Here is a 7,043-nt window from a genome sequence, read left to right as displayed (position 1 = left end):
GTTGTGGCACTGCTAGATCAAAGGATGTGCAGCATTTTAATAGCTTTTTGAACACAGTTTTAAATTGCTCCTCAAATGGCTAGATTTCAAATTCCAACAACAATGCATAAATGTCAGTTTCCCATATCTGCTCCAACATTTATCATCTTTTCTTGTCATCCTAGCCAATCTGAAAAGTGTGAGGTAGTACTTCATTCTGTTTTAATTTTTATTTCTCTATAATTAGTAAGTGATTTAGGACATTTTTCATATGATTATAGATGACTAATTTATTCTTCATCTATTTACATCCTTTGGCCATTTATCAGTTGGGGAATGAGTTATATTTTTATAAATTTGACTCAGTTCTCCATGTTTTGGAATTAATGCCTTTATTAGAAACAACGGCTTTAAAATGCTTTCCCAGCTTCCTGCTTCCCTTTTAATGTTGCCTGCATTGTTTTTGTTTGTGTAAATATTTTAATTTAATGTAATCAAAATTATCCACTTTGTACTTCATGATGCTATTTCTTGTTTGGCCACAAATTACTTCCTTCTCCAAATATCTGATAAAGTAAGCTATTTCTTGTTCTCCCAATTTGCTTATAGTATCACTGTCTAAAAATCATGTGCTTACCCATTTTGATTTTATCTTGTTATAAGATATGCGAATGAATGTTGGTCTCAGTTTCTGCCATACTATTTTCCAGTAATTTCTGTCAAATAGTGACTTATCACAGAAGCTAGAATAACAATTTTCACATTGCCTTTCTCTCCCACCCCTGATTTTGTAATTTTCTATATTCCTGTTGCTTGTTTTTTTCTTTTATTACTGCATTTCTCTTCTCTATACTTTTGAGAAAATTCAACATTATGATAAGACTTTCTAGCCATCTTTTTTGTTTCAACAGTTTTATTTCCAATATTATCTGTTAGAATTTTCTTTTGTTATCTTATTGGTTGGTTGTTCAGTCATGTCTGAGTCTTCAAGACCTCATTTAGAGTTTCCTTGGTGAAGATAATAATGGAGTGTGCACAGTTTGCCATTTCTTCTCCAGCTCATTTTACAGATGAGAAAACTGAAGCAACAGAAAACCATGTTTCTGATGAGCCCAGGCTCACACAGCAAGTTAAATGTCTGAGGCCAGATCTGAATTCAGGAAAAGAAAATCTTCCTGATTTTCACTGCCAGTGTTCTGTCCACTGTGCTATCTAGCTTCCATTTACACCTAAGATAGTTCACACTCTCTATATAAAAACAGCTTTCATGGTCAGGAAGCTTTTTCTTTTAAAATTCAACCTAAGTATGCATATGATTCCCATCCATTTCCTTCTGGGTCTAAACAGGATTTAGCTAATCCTTCTTATTCCTGAAGTCAGCTATCATGACCTCTCTCAAAAGTCTTCTCTTTAATGAGATTCTATCAAAAAAGAGGGGAAAAAAAGAAGCACAACAACACTTTGATTATTCCTTGATTATCTCAGATTCTCCTTTTGATACCACCACTTCATGGTAAAAAAAATTTATATATATATATATATAAAATATGTAGGATGCTTTCTCTACAAAAATACTTCCCTGAGCTCAGTTATATTCTTTGATTTATCCTTTCCCTATTTTTTCCTCACCCTATTCATTATAGTGCACCACATATATATATAGTTGGATCAGAACACAGCTAATCTATTTTCAGTTGAATAATGAGGGAGAAAATCAGATTGCAAAAGTTTTAGGAGAGTAAGAGGAAGAAGTTGGAGATGACTATTGTAGATTAACTTTTTTCAGAGTTTAGCTGATAAGAGGAGCAGAGATGTGTGAAGACAGCTAGTAAATATAATATTGAGAGTACTTTTAGGAATGGGGAAAAAAATGGATATATTTGAAACCATCAGGGAAGCCCCTCTACTAAAAATTTAAGTTTAGAAGGAGAGGGAAATGATAATAGGGGGTCAATGCTTGAGAAGACCTGAAGGGTTGGGATGGGATCCTAGGAGACACATAGCAGGAAGAAGAGTCTCTTCCTAATCAGAGTGTGGAATGGAGGAGCAGATAGTAGAATATGCAGTCAGATGAATATTGGGTGAGGAGAAGGGAAAAGAGGGACATGCAGTGGTGTGGGACTCTGACAAAGAAGCCTGAATTGGCTTAAGTCAGTCTGATGAGATCAAAACTTGACATGGCCAACAATTAATTGCTATTGCTAGGCCCATATATTAAGGAAGTTTTAGAAAGCCTCCTGAGAATTATTCATCTATCTTAATTTCTGGTGATCAATATGTAGACAAATAACATCCCCAGAAAGTCTCCATTCCAAAGTTTTCCTGACAAGGGTTGGTGCAGTCCTTGAGTGCAGGAGGTTGAGGTTGAGTTGCTCAGGATACAGGCACTTTGGTGTTGGGAAGGAGTGAGGGGTGGTAGGAAGGAGTGGGGAAACCATTGCTCAAGATATGAGGGAATCCTTGGGAGGACGCCAGCAACACTAGCTCAGTGGGGAGCACGGAGATCCAGGAGATGATCTCGGCCCCTTCCTGGCCACCAAGCTATGGAATGAAGTGACCACCTGTTTTCAAGCAGAAATGCCTTTAAGAAAACACTGGAAGCAGTTTAAAATACTTAACATTGTTTACTGTACTTGAGCAGTAGATTGGCTTCATGAAGCATTAAGAAGTAATAGCAATATTGGTCCTGAAGTTGTGAGAAAAGATTGTAAAGTTGTTAAGAAAATTCTTCAAGACTCATCATTGAAGATATTAAAGAAGATGGGGATCAGAAAATCTTGATGAGAACAATGAGCTATTCAGATTTCCTACAACTTCTCTCCTTACAACTATACCATGCAGTCATCCAGAAGTGACAAAAAGCAGCTTAGAGAATATTTCTAAAGAGAAGAAAGTATCTTCAAATTATGGCATTTATCTCTCAGGACTTCTAAAGCCATATTTTATCAGGAGAATACAGGCAACATTACAAGTGAAATTAGAGCTGAAAATAAAGAAAACCCAGTAGAGTAAAGGAAAAAGCCAAGAAGATACTGAAGAAATTTGGAGACATCTTATTTTGAGGCACTTAGGTATGCCATCTTGAGAAGAAGTTTTGGATCCAACCCAAGGAATATCTCAGTATATACTAGATATATGACCAATACAAGTAAACATGGAGTAGTAGGTGTATTGTAAAAAAGCACCTATCCTCCTTCACTGGTAACTATCTGTTCTGGGAACAAAATCACTAATGAAAAAGACATTTTCCCAATGTGTGCTGTGCTGTGCTGAGGAAGCTGATCTCAATGAACTGTTTGCTACACAATTAGCTTTCTTTCTGATGGATCATCAAGAAATTCTTCAGGTGCTATCTCATGTGGAAAAGTACCTGGACTACCTGAGGAAGGACCATATTACAAATCCTAGGGATGGACTGATTGCTGCTTTATCAACTTACTCCTATTGTAAGCAGAGAAGCATCCAGGAATTTGATGAACAGAAAGTTTCTACTTCTCAGGTTGTAATTGCTGAGCTTTTGGAGCACATTACCAAAGAAGAAAGCTTAAGAAAAAAAATCAAGAAGTTTTAGAAGTAATTTTAATTTTATTTAAAATTATGTTTAATTTAAATTGAAAAATTTTATTTATAATTGCTTTTAATTGTATTTAATTTTAAGAAAAAGTTCCAGAGCCTTAGATATGGATTATCAGATGATTTTAAGTGAAATTATATAGTGAAGAATATAATAATATTAGGCAGTCTGCTTTTCCTGTCCTTTCCCAAAATTAGCTTGCTATAGACATAGAAAGGTGCCAAAATAGTTTTTGATATTAGTGCTCAGTGTTTTACTCTGGGGGATCACCAGGAACTCAGTAGGTCTCACAGGAGAAAAATTGAAGAATGAAAACACTATTAGTAACCAAAAGTATTCTGAGCATCTCATTGCAATGGCCTAGAAAAAGCCATAAGTTATTATACTTGAGTGTTAGCCAAAGAATGCTTGAGCAGCAAGACTAACTCGGACCCACATGTGCTGTGTGGACCTGTTGTAAAATGAAGTTCTAGATGATATGGGCTGCTAGTTAAAACATTTAGTTCTAGCGCAACCTGGTGAGGAATTTTTGTAAATTTGGCGACATTCTGCTCCATTTTTGTACTCATGTCTAATTTTTTTTTACAGGTGTGTATTTGTTTAATAGCTAAAAATAAACATTTCATTTATCTTCTGACACATTTACTGTATATTTCCATCTGGTTGTTCAACCAGTTAAGATGTGCTGCTGTGGGTAAGGGTTGAGAAGAAATGTAATCCCTTGGCATGGGCCTCCTAACCCAAGGAGGTCAAGACCTCCAATTCCACTGATTCCACCTATTCTTTTCTCCATTTGGACCCATTTGGACCCATTTTGGGCCCAGTTTGAAGACATCTTTTATAGGTACAAACCTAGAGTAGACCAAGATTAGGGCCAACAGATTTCTTTGTAAAATCCCTGTAGTACTTTCCCTATCTCCCTTACAGAACCATTTAAATTTAAAAATTTTAAAAATATTGTGCAAACTTGTACTACTAAACCCACTTCCTTTCCACTATTTTCCCCATTATTTTCCTTGAAAGCATTGACTTTTTTTTCTCTTGATGAATTTTATTATTATTATTATTACTATTATTTTAGTTCTATGTGAGAAATAATTATTTGGACCCCTACTCTATTCCAAGCAGTACTAATCAATTTGATAGAATCATATCAAAATTCTGTATATAAGGCCCCAGAGCTGTGACTTGTAGATTCAGAATCATATCAAAGTTCTGTATATAAGGCCCTAGAGCTGTGACTTGCAGATTCAGAATCATATCAAAGTTCTATATATAAGGCCCCAGAGCTGTGACTTGTAGATTCAGAATCATATCAAAGTTCTATATATAAAGTCCCAGAGCTGTGACTTGTAGATTCTAAGTTCACTTGCTTAATTATAGCAAGTTAACTAAATAAAGGCCTTCCTTGTCATGGTGGACCAAACCCATTTTGGCAAAAAAGGCAACTACATGGAAAATGTCCCCACAATTTTTGCACTTCTAGACCAAGCTCTTTTCTAATAGGAGCAGATGACTATCTTATGATCATTTAGGTCATAAGACTGATAGCTTGTACTAGTTTCTCCTGCCTAACTTGAGAAACCTTTGTCCATCTTATATAGAGATATTCCTTTCTTCACCCAACTTGTTACTCTGCTGACATACTATTTTGCTTATTTTAGCTTATGTATCATATGTCAATCAATGGAACTATTCTTTAATATTCATTTAATATTCATGAATGACTGGACATTTAGTTCTACAAAAATGGTACTAGAATGAGGAGGCATCCCAGATCATGAGGAAGATCTAAGGTCCATTTCATTAGAGGAGACTATGAATCCTTTAATAAAATGCCATTGGCTTGGAGCTCTGTCTCAGTCTTTTATTGTAGATGGGATAATTTTAATCATTGAATCTACAAAGTAATTTTTTGGCAGTTTGAATGTCAATTCATTTATTTGTATAATATTGCCATTTTGTTATTGGCTCAGCAGCATGTAGTTTTCCTGTTTATCTCTATTATAAAGTATTTTTGCTGTTGCTTTGTCAGAGGGCATGATTGAGACAATCCTGCCTTTTTTTTTTTTTTAAAACTTCACTTCAGATAAAGCATAATAAGATTTCGATTCAGCCCTTATTTTCAACTTAATTTTTCTTCTTCAGTTGTGTTTCTTAAACACTTTAAAGCTTTTTATTTTCAAAACGTATATATGCATGGATTTTTCAACATTAACCTTTGCATAATCTTGTGTTTCAGATTTTCCCCTCCTCTCCGCCCCCCCCCCCCACTCCTTTCCCTAGATGGCAAGCAATCCAATATATGTTATACATGTTAAAATATATGTTAAATTCAATATGAAAATACACATTTTTTGATTGTAGTCTTTTATTCTGCTATCTTCTTCCATTATTTTATGAGCCAAGTTCCATTTTATCCAAATTCATAATTATGATCATCGTTTATTTGCCTCCATGGTATTTCTTATACTTTTCCTTTTCTTTGTTTCCTACCCATTTTTTATAAATAAGGTGGTGAAAAAGAATGACCTGAATACCAGTGCTTTATATTTGTTGGGATATGTTTCTTCAATAAATTTATGACCTACCTTTTTTTCTTCCTTCCTTCCTTCCTTCCCTTTTTCTTTTCCTTCCCTTTCCTCCCCTCACTTCCCCTCTCCCTCTTCCCCTTTCCTTTTTCTTCTTGTCCTCCCTTTCCTCTTAAGCTGGACAGTGTTGTGTTCAAATTTGCCTTAATCCTTCCTTCTTATAGTTGAATTTGTCATTTAATTTGTGCCTGAGCTGTGCTTTTTAATTTGAAGCTATCTCTATAGAGGTTTTGGAGTAATTTCTAATTTTTTGTCTTGAATATCCCTTTCACTGTGAAAAAAGAGCTTTATGGTGGGATGTTTTTATTCATTGTTACTGGCTGGGTACTGTGTACTTTTGGAAAGAATGTCTATCTAGACATCTCTGAATCTTCTTGGGCTCTTTGCTGAATGCTCATTCATGTTATTCCCATTATCTTTGAGTACCCTAAAGGATTCTGTTCTCATCCCTCTTCCATATAATTTCACTTAGTGATCTCATCAGCCCCCACTGATACTATTACTATCTCTGTGCTTATGATTCTCAGATACCTTTTATCTAGCCTGATCCTCTCTGCTGACTTCTAGACTCAACTCTATTAGATGTTCACCATTGGCTATCCTTAGTAGACATTTCAACTCTACATGTCTAAAACTTAACTCTTTTCCCCCAACAGCTCTCCCTTCTTAATTTACTATTAAGGATACCCCTATCTTCCCAAAATCCATGGGATTTTATTACAACCTAAGTATCATCCTTGATTCTTCATATCACAGCTTTTCCTAATGCCTCTCAATTTTAATTTCATCATATCTCTTCTGTATGCTCTTTTCTCTCCCCGATACTTCTCCCACCATAGTGTAGGTCCTTGTGCCTGGACTATTTCAATTGCTAGCTGGTTGGTCTAATATACAAGTCT

At 35.3% G+C, this 7,043-nt stretch overlaps 1 pseudogene; it reads left to right on the top strand.

The window, feature by feature from the left end:
* Positions 1-2,039: 2,039 nt before the first annotated feature.
* On the top strand, positions 2,040-3,156 carry LOC127557150 (DEP domain-containing protein 1A-like; annotated as a pseudogene).
* The last annotated feature ends 3,887 nt before the right edge of the window (positions 3,157-7,043 follow it).

The sequence above is a fragment of the Antechinus flavipes genome, chromosome 3 (genome assembly GCF_016432865.1).
Source record: "Antechinus flavipes isolate AdamAnt ecotype Samford, QLD, Australia chromosome 3, AdamAnt_v2, whole genome shotgun sequence".
Lineage (NCBI taxonomy): Eukaryota > Metazoa > Chordata > Mammalia > Dasyuromorphia > Dasyuridae > Antechinus > Antechinus flavipes.
Note: the sequence above shows the minus strand (reverse complement) of the source record. Positions and strands in the feature narration are given on the sequence as shown.